The sequence below is a fragment of the Psammomys obesus genome, unplaced genomic scaffold (assembly GCF_907164565.1).
Source record: "Psammomys obesus unplaced genomic scaffold, mPsaObe1.curated_primary_1811, whole genome shotgun sequence".
NCBI classification, from domain to species: Eukaryota; Metazoa; Chordata; class Mammalia; order Rodentia; family Muridae; genus Psammomys; species Psammomys obesus.
The window spans coordinates 12,678,085-12,693,943 of NW_026596064.1; the positions used below are offsets into that span (position 1 = coordinate 12,678,085).

General features: G+C 41.6%; 1 protein-coding gene across 3 annotated transcripts in view; it reads left to right on the plus strand.

The window, feature by feature from the left end:
* The window catches only part of Znf148 (zinc finger protein 148), a 112,111-nt gene that overhangs the window by 10,568 nt on the left and 85,684 nt on the right, over positions 1–15,859 (plus strand). The window contains exon 2 of one of the 3 annotated variants that reach the window (XM_055624955.1): positions 11,544–11,703. The exons of the other annotated variants lie outside the window; for them this stretch is intronic. The gene's annotated coding sequence lies outside the window, so the exon portion shown is untranslated. The remainder of the gene's footprint in view (positions 1–11,543; positions 11,704–15,859) is intronic. 3 annotated transcript variants of the gene reach the window in all.

Sequence of the window (15,859 nt, forward strand, 5' to 3'; positions counted from 1 at the left end):
CCTTTCCTTTCCTTTCCTTTCCTTACCTTTCCTTTCCTTTCCTTTCCTTTCCTTTCCTTTCCTTTCCTTTCCTTTCCTTTCCTTTCCTTTCCTTTCCTTTCCTTTCCTTTCCTTTTCTTCCTTTTCCTCTTCCTTTTTCGTTTCCTCTCCTTTTTTTCCTTTCCACTCCTTTCCTTTCCATTCCTTTCCTTATCTTTCCATGCTAGGCAAGTGCCTTACCGCTGAGTTATGCCCCTACATTTATGTATTTAATCTGACAGTAGTTAATACTGTCCGGCCTTGGGGCAGTGTGGTGGTAGAAAGGTAGGATGTGAGAAGACCAGTTAGAAGACTCATACTGCAGCTTGAGTTAGGTAGCATTAGGATTAGCTATGAGAGGATGGGATGGGATTTCATAGTGGAGAGACTGGGTGACTAAAAAGTTCAAATGACAGCAGCTGAACGTGGATTATATTTTTGGGTAGCACAGTGGGGTGCATTACAGCAGATAGTTTCCTTCATGTAGTAAGGGTTTAATTATTTGTTGTATGATTAAATATGTAAACTGAGATGGGTTGTAACTAGAAATAGCAATGGGTAGGATATGGGAAGGAGGGATTAGATTACAGAGTATTTTTGATGAACTGTCAGAATTTATTCAAGAATCTTTGCACACTTACATTGTGCAAGGTTTTATGGTAGACAATGAAAGGATACATCTATGTTTATGAATGCATGAACTGTTTTCTTCTGGAATTTATCTAGGGACAAAATATATGCATCTGTCTCTGACAAGTTATTTGACAGCTTTGATTAGGATTTGTGGAAGAATTGGTGTGTAGCTTCGAACTTGAAGATAGGTAAGACTTTATAGGCAAGATGATGAGGGTAATAGAAGTGACAGTTCTGGGTGTGTTTAGGGGTTGGTGGTTTAAATCAGCTGTAGTTAAGGTTTGTGTTGAGGAGTGGGAAGAAATAAAACTAGAAAATAATAGCAGGGAGAGCTCAAAATCCAGACCAAAATGGTTTAAAACATTTTATTTATTGAAAAAGGCCCAGTGAAGTGCTCTAATTCTAAAGGCATGAGATTATGTTTTTTATAGTGTGGGTGTTTTTACAAGTTTTCTCTGTATAATAGTCCTGACTATCCTGGACAGCCTCGCTCTGTAGACTAGGCTGGCCTCTACTCACAGAGATCCACCAGCCTCTGCCTTCCAACTGCTGTGGATAAAATGTTTTAAAACTTATCTTTATTTATCTACATATCTGTTTACATGGCTACGATCTAGCTTAATATATAGGAGGTTTCTAACATTTCTTGTATTTCTGTAGCTCCCGATGTGTCACCTCCAAGCAGGAAGGTGTCTCCTCCAAACCACAGTAATTATTATTCTAATCTCTGCTGTAACAGCAGTTCTATGTGACCTTGAACTTCTCAGGAACACACTCAAACCTGTGTCTGTTTTCTTTTGCCCGAAATTATGCCTGTGAGATTCATTTCTGTTTCATACAGCTGTGATTTGTTCTTTTTCATTCCTTTAGCTGTCTCCTATGTTCCACAGTGTATTTACCCATTCTACAATTGTTGGGCAGTCGAATAGTTTGTAATTTGAGGAACTCAAAGAAGCTTTACTTGACTTAAGATAGTGGGCAACCATTGATGAAATTTTGTTTTCACTGATGAGTTTTGGGTGGGGAGGTTAGAAGAGGGTTTAAGAATAGAGTGCTAATACATTTTGCTTGTGTGATGAAGACGTGACTGGAAGTCATTTACAAGGCTGTGGCGGAATGTGAGGTGTTGAGGATGTGTCTGGCGGTAATGGTGGTGGGGATAAAAGGAGACTGAGGACTGTGGTGCTGTTACCTGAAATCAGTTGGTCACTTAGTACTGTTTCGGCGTCTTAAGGCATTGACCAGGTGTCGGGTTCACACCTGTAGGCCTAGTACTAGAGTGCCTGAAGTAGGAAGATTGCAATTAATTTGATACCAACGCAGTGAATCAGGGACACATAAGGAGTACATAAGGAGACCTAGTCTCAACAAACAAACCAAGGAACAGAACCAAAACAAACTAAATAAAAGTATAGAGGGTAGGTTATCTAGAGGAGCGCTAGATGTAGAGCCAAGAGGACCAGCAGAGACTTGAATACATGTCTAGGGTTGGTAACTGACACGACTACTGGATTTGCTAAGGCACTCACTGCTGGTTATAAAATGATTTGGACTGATAATTTAAGTGTTAATTGAAGCAATATATGGGGTTGAAGAGGTGGCTAAGTGGTTAAGAACCCTGGCTGCTCTTCTGAAGGAGCTGGGTTCGATTGCCAGCACGCACATGGTGGCTCACAAGTGTCCGTACGGAACTCCAGTTCTAGGGGCTCTGTCACCCTCTCTTTTCCATGGGTACTGCATACATGTGGTACACGGATAGACACAAAGCCAAAATACCAATACAGAAGTAAAGAAAATTTATTTATTATTATGTTTTGTTTTTCTTTTTGTTTTGTTTTTTTGAGCCAGGGTCTCTGTACATAGTCCTGGCTATACTAGAACTTACTATGTAGACCAGGCTGGCCTTGGGCTCACAGAGATCCACCTGCCTCTTGCCTCCTGAGTACCAGCATTAAAGCTGTGGGCCATCATAGTTGGCCTTTTCTCTTTTCTTTTCTATTCTTCCTACCCCCTTTCTTTCTTTCTTTTTGGTGTTTTTTTTTTTTTTTTTTTGGGGGGGGGGATAGGGTTTCTTTGTGTAGCTTTAGCTTTCCCTGACTTATTTTGTAGACCAGGCTGTCCTTGAACTCACAGAGGTCTACCTGCCTCTGCATAGCTGGCTTTATATAAATACATAAAATAAAAAAGAAATCAACATGTTCAGATTCCTTGGGAGTAATAGGTTGTAGCAGAGGATGACAACTGAAAGCTTTTTTATGGAGAGTTGGGAGAGGTATCTAAAGGAAAGGGTTGAGGCAGTATTAGGAGGGAGAACATATTAGAAAGTTTTAGGGTAGAATTAGCGAAAATACTCAAATTTGGGTCAAGTGGAGTGAACTTGACACACGCAGAGGCCAGTGTAGAATCATGAACCAAGAATCTAGTGTAGAAATGCTGTGTGGTCATACACGTGCACAAATTAAGACAGGTCTTTAAGTGTCTCTGCCAAAGAGGTGAAGACTTGAGTGGTGGGCCATGTATGGTACATAGAATTTTAGTTTTTCTCTGTGGTCTTCAAGAGAGCAAATCATCCGAATGCATGAAGGTTTACTCCGTGGGCTAGGAAAGTATGGAAGCCGTGGATGTAGGGACTGTATTGAGTTGATTTTAAGGATGAATACTTTATTCTGAAGCTGGAGGCGATAGGTAACAGATGGATGAAGGAAGATACAGCATTCTAGAAGCTGTAAAGAGGATTATAGGTGCCAAAGGTATGATCTGAGAATTTCATGGAAGGACTTGAGTATTTGAATAGGATTAAGCATTTAAGTATGGAAATGATTTAGATTAGTTGATGGGATGAATAGTTATATTTAGAATAAATCATGGAAGATTTGATAGCTTTCTGCTTATGCTTTTAATACCCAGTGTGTGAGTAGAGAAAACAGGTGAGGATGGACTCACTGAGGAGGTGTGTAGTGAGCATGGTAGAGGACAGTGACGTTCTGAGGAAGGCCGTGCTGACGGGACTGCTAGCTTCATAGTGTGCAGGGAATAAGTGAATAAATGCCAGTATAAAGCAGGTTAGACAGGTGTGATGGATGGTACATGCTTTTGACTCGAGGACTCAGTAAACTGAGGCAGGAGGACTGAGAATTCATGTATAACTAGACTATATGGTTGTGGCTGATGAAAGAGAATCTTTGAAGTTATAAAGTAGTTTGAGTTGGTGGCTTATTTTTCAGTTTTTGTGTACATAGCTGACGAGGGCTATATTTTAAGAAAATGAGTACTGAAAGTACTGAAGAAAGTTGTTGAGCATATTGTTGAACTCATTGAGAACAACATCTACCCAGAGGCAGGGGGATCACTGAGTTCGAGGCCAGCCTGGTCTACAGAGTAAGTTCCAAGATAGCCAAGTGTACAGAATTAAAGTCATTGGGGGAAAAGGACAAGAAACTATTTTAGAGATTGGTGGATGGTGCAGAGGGATGGGTGAAGTGCATACAGGAACTACACAGCAATCTTTAGTGACATAGTAGTAACAGGAGAAGCAGAAAGACATTTTATTGCACTGAAGGAGTAGGAGAATGGTTCTGTAGACATCAGAGAAGCAGTTTCTGCAAGAAAGGACAAGTTTGAGAGAAGAGGAAGTGGTCAGAGCAGTCTGGTCAAGAGGTCAAAAAAGTCTCAGATTGTTTTTGAGGTATGGGATTGGGAGAAATAGACTTGTTATAGTCACTAGCTCTATGATGTTTTGTACAAAATGACATTTGTAGAATCACAATTCTTCATATATAGTAATGCAGAGAAATTTAGCTGAGAGGTGGGTTAGAAAGGAAACATTAAAAATAAGGTAGACTCCTATCGTAGATGAGGCGAAAGGTTTGTATTTGTTGGCTATAGAGCATGGGCAAGGCCACCCACCCCCCGCCTCCCCTTTTCTTTTTTGAGAGATTGCCAGTAGTAGTCGTGCAGGCTGGCCTTGAACTTGCTATTTGGCTGAGGATGATCTTGAACTTCTGATTCTTCTGCCTCCACCTCCCAAGTGCTAAGATTACAGGTTTGTGTACTACATCTAGTTTTATGTGGTGCTTGGATCAAACCCAGAGTGTGATGCATGTTAGGTTTCCACTCTAGCTACTGAGCTACATCCCCAGCCAGAGTATGGACAAGTTTAGAAGCCAGTTAAATTAGTGGTTCTCAACCTGTGGGTTGTGACCCCTCTGACAAACCTCTTGTCTCTTAAATGTTTACATTACAAGTCATAACAGCAGCAAAATTGTAGTTACAAAGTAGCAATGAAAATAATTTTATGGTTGGGTTCACCACAGCATGCGGAACTATTTTAAAGGGTTGGAGCATTAGGAAGGTTTAGAACCTCTGAGTTAAAATATAGACTGGAAATGAATGGGAATGTCAGAGAGGACCTGAATATGATTAAAAATAAAGGGAGGAGGGGAAAGAAGGGTAGCTTGCCTGAGAGCAAATGTGGAGAAGACATGCCTTTAGATATACACATTGAGATATGTAAGACTACCGTACATAGTGACACTCAGGACAGAGATTGAAGGAGCAAGCTAGACAGAAGGAAGGCAGAAGAACCTGAGTGTGTCCTGCCTTTAGCCCATTCTCAGTCTTTTTTTTTTTTTTTTTTTTTAAGTTTTTAAATAAGAGCCAGTCTTCTTATTTTTCCTTAGGCTGGACAGAAATTGCAATCCTCCTGTCTTGAAACCATCTTCTCTCTAGTGGCTGAGACTATGTGCATTCCATACCTCACTTACGTCATTTACTTTTTGAGTTTTGGGAGTTTGCTTTTCTTCCCATTTATTACCAGTGTATGGACGCCTCCCCCACACAGTTCTAAATATGTTTTCTTGGCTTATTTCTATTTTTTAAAGTTTTTTTTTATAATTTTGTACATGTATATTCTAGTCTTACTTATCTATTGAACATCTCTAAAGGCATTGACTTGCTAATCTCAGAGACAAAATATAGTTTAAATGGAAACTTTGCACCTAAAAAAGAGTCCCTTATCTTTTTCCATCTACTTACCATGATTGATGATATTTAAGAGTCAGACCATGCTTACATCTTTGCTCCCAAACTTAGCCTGTCCTGCTCTCTAATAATACTTAATTTTTGTCAACTTTTATTCTGTCACCTTTCCCTTTTACTAGCAAGGATTTGACTTTTTAAAAAAAAGTACTTATTAGTGTCTGTGTATTGCACATAGAGGTTAGAGGGTGACTTCTTTTTGGAGCCACCTCTCCACCTTTCTGTGGGTTTTGGGGATGAGAGTATCAACTGACTGTTTAGAATACCCCTCCCCCCCATTTGCTTTTCAAGACTGGGTTTCTTTGCATAACAGAGCCCTGACTGTCCTGGAAGTTGAAGTGTAGAACCTTGAACTCACAGAGATCCCCCTGCCTCTCTGCCTTTACTTATGAATTATTTGGCAGGAGCTGGTACAAATTATAAAAGTTAAATTTGGTGGGATTTTGACTAGCAAAGTGGGAGTGTTGTAGAAGAGACTTAGGAAACTTGTTAGGTAAATTTCAAGAAAGTAAATGGAAAGATGGGTTACAGAAAATTTCTTAAGGAAGAATGCAGTTTCTACTTTAAAACCAGAGGGAGGAAAAAATAAAATGAGCAAATTAAGAAGTAAGAGGAAGGACTAAAGTGACTAAGGTCTCCTATGTAAGGCTGTGTTCTGCCATGTGCCATGTGTTCTGGTTACTTCTGATGACAGTCTGCAGCTTGTAAGGGTGCAGGTTTTTACCAAAGCTCCGGGAATAGGGAGTCCTCAAGTCTCCCGGGCTTTTGGAACTCCGGACAGGTTGCGGAGCCTGGCCGAACTGAGCCAAACAGCCGAGGCGCCCGCGGGATCCACGCGCTTGCGGCCAAGGCCTCTTGGCGGCGGTCAAGTGAGCCAGGAGGAGGAGCCTTTTGTGTGGAGCGCGTGCGCCCGAGGGCTCTGCGCTGCTTCCGGATCGGCTGCGCGCTGGGGCCACTCTGTCTGTGTGCCTCGGTGCAGTGTTTGTTGCTGTAGGACTGCCGGGGGCCCGGGGCTGCTGCTTCTCCTGTTGGCTGCGCTGTGCTCGCAGCTTTGTGGTTCGTGAGAAGGTCAGGCTGGAACTCGTTCTACAAGACAACTTTGTTTAAACCTTAGACTTAGGCAGAATGTGTGTGCCGCAGTCCTTATGTTGACTGTGCTAGTAAGACCTGCATGGCTAGTGGTGAGAAAGCTCCGAGGCCTTTCCAGGGTTAGGCTGTGGGGCAAACTTTTGCTCTCCAGACTGCGAAGGACTTCTCAGTGACAGGGGTGTAGTAGATGCAGAGCTAAAGTTAGGAAACAAACTGGAAGCTCTCCCCTCCCGCTTGCATTTAAGTCTTTTATATAATAATTGTGACGTTCAGTTTCTCATATGGAACCTTAAAATCGGACATGATTTTAAAAAGACTCCGTAATTTTGTGGAGAACAATGATAGCAGTACCACATGGTTTTGAAATTTCAAGTGTGTTAAATGTTACTCTAAATAAGTTATACAGAATTCTAGAACTAACCTAAAAATATGTTTGCAATTGTCTTTTGGGTGTCCAGGGCAGTCCCCACTTTCCTCTGCATTTCTGGATAGTATTACCAGCATAGTATGCGTGTAGAAACCTCAGCCTGAGAGAATAATGTTTGAGATTACTGGTGGTGTTTTGCAGCTGGGAATAGACTCTGGGTCTCTTATTCCCAGTCTGGTGACCTATCCAAGAATAGACCAATGAAACTGGCTATTTATCTGTTTGGGCGGAAATATGGCCGGGTTAGTTTTATAGCAAGCACTAAAAAACTCAGAAAATGAATATGGCAATGTTTAGTTTATTGTTGAAATGTGTAAGCTTAAGTGTAATGCATTTGCATGGAATTTATTTGGCTTTTTAAAACACACACACACACACACAAGGGCCTTGAATAGTCCTCAGTGTTAGTTCCTTTTATGGGATTTGTGCTGCATTTGTATTTGGTTAAATAGATCGATGTAGATGCTTGTGGCATTTAACTGGCTGGGTGTGTTTTTCATGTAGATAGTCTCAGTGGTTACAAGTAAGTAACTTGAATGCTTAGCCTTTTAAAAATGCCAGGGAGAAGAGGAATTGTGTTAATAGTAATCTCAGTTTAACACTTGCCTGCCTGGCTATTGACAGGCCCGTGATGCCAGAACTCAGGAGGTTTGAGGCAGGAGGATCACCCCTTCTAGGTGAGTCTGGGCTACATAGCCAGACTGTCTCAAAATAAAAAAGGAAATAAAACCTTTGGACCTCTTTATTGAGGATGCTTAACAAGGTACAGATAGAAATATTTGTGACTTTCTCTCACAGCTTTTAAGAATATTGAAGACTTTTAGTTTAAAAAAAATTTAAATTTTAATATGTCTGGGTGTTTTGCCTGCATGCATGTCAGAGTGCAGGAAGCCAGAGGCAAGAGTGCAAGATCTCCTGAACTGCAGTTACAGCTGATCGTGAACTGCCATGTGGGTGCTGGAAATTGACCCTGGGTCTTCTGGGAGAGTAGCAGCTTCTCTTAACTGTGGGACCATCTCTCCAGTCGCTCCTCCCAGCTTAGAGTGCTGTTATTCTCATTTCCACATTGGCCACACAACAGCATTTGGGGAGTGGTCTTTTTTGGTGTTTTGAGACAGGGTTTCTCTTTGTAACAGTCTTGGCTGTCCTGGAACTCACTCTGTAGACCATGTTGCAATCAATGTAGATATATATCCCTCTGCCTCTGCCTCCCTAGTTTTGGGATTAAAGGGGTGTACCACTACAGCTATAGTTTAAATTTATGTCTTTTATTGAAATTACTTAAGATCATCACTAAGGGAAAGAATATTGTCTTGACATAATTAATCAAATTAAAAAATTTAAGCACCTGCATATCAAGAAGTATTTTTTTCACTGTTCATATAATTATTGTTACTTTTTCATATTCATTTTCATTTGCTGAATTCTTCAGTGAATTGTAATTGTGCAGTTTTCAATATTTCCTTTTAATAATTTGTATGGGCACACACATGGTACCTTCTGTGAGCTCTCCCTTACACTTTGACACAAGGTCTTTCATTGAATTTTTTTAGGCTGAGGCTGGGCATGATAGCACATGCCTGTGATCCCACCTCGGGAGATAGAGACAGGAGGAGCTCTGTGAGTTTGAGACCAGTCCGGTCTACAAATGGAATCCAGGATAGTAGAGGCTACACAGAGAAACCCTGTCTTGAAAAAGCAAAATAATTTGTCTGGGCTGGCTGTCAGTGCCCTCTGGGGATGTGCCTTCTCGGCCCTGAGATTGCAAATGTGCACCAGCAACCTGGGGACCCAGACTCAGGTACTCATGTTTATGTGGAAAGTACTTTGTTCTCAGAGTCCTCGTCCCCAACCCCTCACTATCTACACTAAAGGGGGAAAAAAGACCATTCACAATTTAAAAACAGGTTTGCTTTACCTGCTGAGGTCAAAGGACAGCTCGTAGGAGTCAGATCTCTCTCTCTACCATTTGGATCCCAAGGATCACTCCCTAGGCTTGGCAGCAAGTACCTTTACTTGCCAAGCCTGCTGGCCCCATGACTTTTGCTATTTTTAGAATTAACTTTTTGAAAAATTATAGGAAGTGTCAAAATTAGTGTAGAAGGCTGTGCAACTGGGTGTGGTGGTACACACCTTTAATTCCAGCAACCAGGAGGCAAAGTAGACATATCTCTGTGAGTTTGAGGCCGCCCTGGTGTACACAGCAATTTCCATACCAGCCAGGGCTACAAAATGAGACCCTGCCTCAAAAACAAAAACAGAAGGAATGCTGTGCTTCCTTCATTCAGACATCTTGTAAGTTACCAAACCCAGAAAAGTTGGCAGTGGTATCTTACCGTTAATAAGACTCCTAAATTTGTAGGTTTTACAGTTTTTAGACCCATACTAATTGTGTATGTATAATTTTGTGCCATTTTCTCATGTTGAAATTTACGTAGCCACTACAATGAAGATAAAAACTCGAGTTGCCACAAAGGCCACCCCTCTTGCCACACCCTGTGGTAGTCCCTTCACAAGCTTGCTCCCTGACTCCTGGCAGCCTGGTTCCTAGCTCTGTGTTTTTTCCATTTCCAGAATGGTGTGTAACCATGAGTTAAAGAGAGATTCTTTGTGTGACCTTTCACCTGTTGAAGGACTCCTTGCCTGTGGTGTGGGGGGGGGGGGGCGGCGGCGGCGGCAGAGGACCAGCGCTCTTGCTCTTGTTACTCTGTCCGTTTTGGTGAGACAGGGTCTCTTGCTGAGCCTGGAGCTAGGCTGGTGGCCAGCAGTCCTTCCTCCACCCCTCACTGTGCTGGGATTACAGGCACACCTGGCTTTCTCTGTGAGCTCTGGAGATTCGAACTCTGTGCTTACACAGTCAGTGCTCTTCACTGCCCAGCATACCTGAGCCCTGGGTGAGTGATGGTCAGAATTTTCCATTGTAAACCAGGGGCTAGTGAAAAAACTATGCAGGAAGTGTGAAAATTTTGTGTAAATAAAAGTTTTCCTTTGCTTTTCTGAAATAAATGTCCAGTGATAAGATTGTTGAGTTGTGTTTTGCCAAGTGTGTGTTTAGTTACTTGCTGTGATGGCTAATGGTTTTGATCATTTTTTTGTGTTTTTATTCTGCTCAGATTTTTTATTTTTTGGTGAAATGCTTGATACGTTTTGTTCAGTCAGAATTATTTGCTTATTTACTGTTGAGTTTTAGGAATTTATTTATTTATTTTTTTACACATAAGGCTCTTTTTATTACAAATTACAAACTGCAGTGCTTGGCCTCACCGCCCCCCCCCAAAGCCGTGAGAGCTGAGTTTTGAGAATTCTTCATAGTTTTCCTTTTTTAAGACCATTTTTGTTTTGTTTTTTCTCTTTTCTTTTCTTTTTTCCTTTTTTTTTTTTTTTTTTTGTTCATTTGAGGCAGGGTTTCTCTGTGCAGCCCTGGCTGTCCTGGAACTCACTCTGTGGAGCAGGCTGTCCTCACACTCACAGAGCTCCGCCTGCTGGGATTAAAGGCGTGCGCCCCCACTGCCCGACCTATTATGTAGACTTGGAATCAGTGACGAGCAATTCCTGTTTATATCTTTCCTGTAATTTTTGAAACACATTCTAGGGACCATTGAGTTTTCTTTAAACATATTTGAGGTAGTCTAGCATGCTATGTAATTAATCTACTTAAAACAGAGTGATAGCTGGGCCCTGTGCTGCATGCCTGTAATCCCAGCCTGGGGAGGCAGAGGCAGGCAGCAGGTCTCTGAATTCAAGGCCAGCCTGGTCTACAAAGCAAGTCCAGGACAGCCAAAGCTACACAGAGAAACCTTGTCTCCGAAAAACAAACGAACGAACAAACAAAAACCCAAAATAAATGAAACAGTGATATGGCTTTTAGTATATTCACAGAGCTATGTGGCTATTGCCAAAATCAATTTTAGAATATTTCACGTGTAAAGTTTTTACAGTATTTTCACTATCTTAAAAAGAAACTGTTTGTAATTCTCCTTCCTCTCAGCCTCTTCAGAAGTCGCTACTCTTTCTGTTTCTAGGAGTTTGCCTGCTTCAAACATAACATTTCATTCACTCATTCATTTATTTATGCATGCATGCCCTGGCTGTCTGGAACTTGTTCTACAGACCAGTCTAGCCTGGAACTCAGAGATTCACCTGCCTTTGCTTTCTGAGTGCTGGCATTAAAGGTGCGTACCACCATTGCCCGGCTGTTTTGAACATTTTAATGGAATCATAACGTGGATGGTTTTCTGTGGCCTGTTTTGGTTATTACTCTCTTAAATGATATGGGATGTGTCAGTAACTGAGTAACTTTTTCTTTTTTTAAAGATTTATTTATTTATTATTTATACAGGATTCTGCCTGCATACCAGAAGAGGGTACCTGATCTAATTATAGGTGGTTATGAGCTACCCTGTGGCTGCTGGAAATTGAACTCAGGACCTTTGGAAGAGCAGCTTTTGCTCTTAGCCTCTGCGCCGTCTCTCCAGCCCCAGCTGATTGCTTTTTAATGGGTTAGTAGTAATTTAGGTTATGCAGGCAATCAACTGGCCTGCCTGTGGGGTCTTGATAGCATCCTATCAGTACCTGTGTCCTGTGACATCATCTAGCCCAGGTGCTTAGTGTCCAGTCTGTCACTCCCTCCCTCCCTCTCTCTCTCTCTCTCTCTTTTCCTCTTCCTCTCTTGCTTTCTCCTTCTCTCCTGCTCTTTTCCGTTTCTCTGTTGGGGTGCTCCCTCCCTTTCCCTACCATGTTGCCATTCGTGTCCATTTTAAAAATAATTTTTTTCTTTATGTATGCTGTATGTGTATGCACATTTGCATGATAGTGGGCACATTTGTGAGCTGAGTCTCAAGGTTCATATCTGTGATCTTCCTGAGCAGTCTTCTATCTTAATGTAGGCAAGTTCTCTCAGTCAATCCTGGAGCTCACTAGTCTCCTTAGCCAGCTTGCTCTGGGACCCTGTCTCCAGTCTCTGTTTTTTTTTTTTTTTTTTTTTTTTTTCTTTCATTTTTCTTGTGGGCCCCTTTCCCCCCTCTTTTTTTTTTTTTTTTTTTTTTTTTTTGAGGCTGAAATTACAGATGAGCCACTATGCCCACCACTTGTTTATGTGTTTAATGTGGGTTCTGGGGATCTGACCTCTGTAAGTACTTTGATTGCTGAGCCATGTTCCCCAGGCTGCCTCCTCTCTCCCTCTCTCCCCCTCTCCCTTTCTCTCTCTGTCTTTCTGTCTCTCTCTCTTTGTCCATCCTCCCTGTGTCCCTTCCTCACTCCTTCCTTCCTTTCTTTTTTTCCCTGAGATAGGGTCTCACTATGTAGCCTTGACTGGCTTGACTATGTAGGTGAGGATGGGCTTGAACTCACAGAGACCCACCCACCTGCTTCTTCTGGGATTAAAGGCTTGGACTACCATCCTCTGCTGAAAAGAGGATTTTTTTTTTTTTAAATGGAGGTTTAAACAGGTTCTGCACAACTGAACTGCATGACTAGCCCATATTTTTGTTCTAAGACTTTGCTTTCAGTTTTCTTGTATATATGCCTAGCAGTGGAATTGCTGAGTATTGTACCACCTCAGTGTTTAATCAGTTAAGAAATTGCAGACTTTTCCAAAGTGGCTTTACTATTTTACTTTTCCATCAGCAATGTGTGAACTCTTACCAATATCACCTGAAGGTAATATTGTAACCCCCCAGCTAAGTAGTTCTTGCTCTTTGCTGAGTAGCCCTGACTGAATTCAGTTTAGGGTCTTCTTACTCCAGCTTCTGTAGTGCTGAGGTGATAGGGATGTTCTATTATGCCAGGCTGGTAACAGCCTTTTTGATTAAAGCATTCTTTGTGGGCGTAAAGCATTATTTAATGATGTGACATTGTAAAATGTATGTTTGGTCTTTATCCATTTCCTGGCATGTAACTCCTAAAATGCTTGGACTCTAAGGAGTAGGCTTTTTAAAATTTTCTATTTCTATTTTTATTTTTTATTGGGTATAGTGAGCTGTAGCCTCCTGGATAGCTTCACAGTGGAGAGCAGTCACAGAAAAGAACTAGGTATGATTTGAGGGTTCCAAGTGAGGGGAAGAACAAAGGTTGAGAAGACGATCATTGGACAGCGGTATAATAATTTATACTTAATTAGTGAGGCCTCCTTTTGAACACCAGAGAATTGAGTTTGAGGAGCTTCTGAATAGCTCAGCTTGTGGAGGAGGTCCCTGGAGCATATTGTGCTGGAGAGGGCATGGAAGCAAGGCCATTCTCCCCGCATTCCTTAGGCATATGTGTCTCCTCTGATGTTTATTGATGTCTTCTGCATATCCTCTGTAGTAGGCCAATAATTGTGTATTCCAGAGTTCTATGAGAAGTTCTATCAAATTAGCTGGACCAAGGTGGGGTTCATGAGAATCCTGATTTATAGCAGGCTAGTCACAAATCTTAAGACAACCAACCTGGGGGTACATAATTGACATTTGCAGTGAAGCAAATGATTTGAGTTGCTTTAAACGCTAGTGTCTTTGAGTTTCTATTGCTATGATGAAACACCATGACCAAGAACAACCTGTGGAGGAAAGAACCCACCCTATCAGTGAGGGAAGTCAGGGCAGGAACTCAAGGCAGGTACCTGGAGGCAGGAACTGAAGCAGAGACCATGGAGGAGTGCTGCTTACTTGCTCCTCATGGCTTGCTCGTCCTGCTTTCTTACAGTCTTGGGCCAATTGCCAAGGGGGCACCTTCCCTGTGACTAATAGTCATTAATCAAGATAGTATCCCACAGACTTGCTCCACAAGCCAATCTTTTTTTTTTTTTTAAGAGTTATTTATTTTTTAATTATGTATACAATGTTGTCTCTGTGTGTATCTGCACACCAGATCTCATTATAGATGGTTGCGAGCCACCATGTGGTTGCTGGGAATTGAACTCAGGACCTCTGGAACAGCAGTCAGTGCTCTTAACCTCTGAGCCATCTCTCCAACTCCCCACAAGCCAATTTTATGGAGGCATTTTCTCCATTAAGATTCCTTTTTTCCAGATATGTTTAGGTTTGTGTCAAGTTGACAAAAAAACCAAGCAGTACAGATGCCCAGCAAATATCTGCTGCAGAATTTGGAGAGGGATCCCTCTCATACTTCTTTGTGACCAGAGGTCACAGTCTTTGTATATTCTGGATATTGTGATATGGTTTGTACATACTTCTCTGTAAGGGTTGTCTTCACTTTCTTGATGGTATCTTTGAAGCACAATATTTAAGACTTTTTGGTTTTAAAAATATCAACTATGAGACCTGTGCCCTCAAAATTATATTTAGAGCATGAAATTAACTAGAAGCAGCATTGTAAAGCAGAGTTAGAAGCTTTTCACTTACAAATTATTTGTTTTGAATTAATTTTTATTTATTCATTTTACATCCTGGTTGTAGCCTCCTTCCTCCTCTCCTCCTGGCCCTACCCAGGTTCTCACTTTTTAATCTCTGAGCTTTTGGACCTATGTAGCATAACTCCTCACTTTTACTTTCTTGTCCCCTGGCAGCCTGCATGCACACTGGCTCTCTCTTGTGGTCACTTTAGATCCTGCCTATGGTATCTGTGGCTTTACTTAGCATTTTGTTCTCAGGCTTTATCCATGTTGAATCTCCCTGTTTAGTGCTGGATATTTCATTGTATGTTTATACAATACTTTATATTTCAAAATGACATGTATTTATTTATCAATTTATTTTGTGTCCATGTGTAGGCACATAAGTGCTATGCTTGCCTATGTAGGTTAGAGACAATTTGTAGGAATGACTCTTTTCTACTCCGTGGACTCCGGGAATGGAACTCGGGTTGTCAGGCTTGGTGGCTCCTGCCTTTTCCTGCTGTCTTATGGCTTACACGTTTCCTTTTTCCTTATCTGCTGGTGTTCATTTGGTTACTTTTAGAATGTTGTAAATACCTCTAGGAACTGATTTCAGTTCTTTTGGATAAATAACCTCAAGTAGGGTTACTGTAGTATGATTTTTGTCTTTGAAGAGCCTCTGTAAGCCTTCGGCTACAGCTTTTATTTTGCATTCTCATTAGTGGCATATAGGGTTTTCAGTTTTTTCATTTTCAACATTTATTTTTACACTTTGGATCATGACCATCCTAATAGGTGTGAGGTAGTAGTTGGGTGTAATTTTATTTTGTTTTTCTAGACAGGGTTTCTCTGTGTTCTCTGTAGACCAGGCTGGCCTCAGATTCACAGATCTGCCTGCCTCTGCCTCCCGAGGGCTGGGACTGAAGGCGTGCGCTGCCATCACTGGCCCCTTCATGTTTTTTTCTACTGCATGTGTGTAAATGTTTGCATGCCTGTAGGTGCGTGTGTCTGTGTGAGCCAGAGGGTAGTCTGCAGTGTCAATTGCAGAAACACCATCTTTTTTCCTTTTACACAGGGTCTCTCTTTTGGCGTGGAGCTCAACAACTGAGCTAGACCAACTGGCCACTAAGGTCCAGTATTCTTCTGCCTTCCCTCCCCAGTGCTTGGCCTATAAGCATCTTTTGAGCATCCAGTGTTCTTACTAGACTCTGGAGCTTGAACTCAGGTTCCTATGCTTACAAGTCAAGTAGTTTGCTGGCTAAGCTATCCTCCAGGTCTCTTTTTCTAGTTCTGGTTTTTTTTTTTTTTTTTTGTATATTGCTTTTGGAGAACTATCTGTCCGG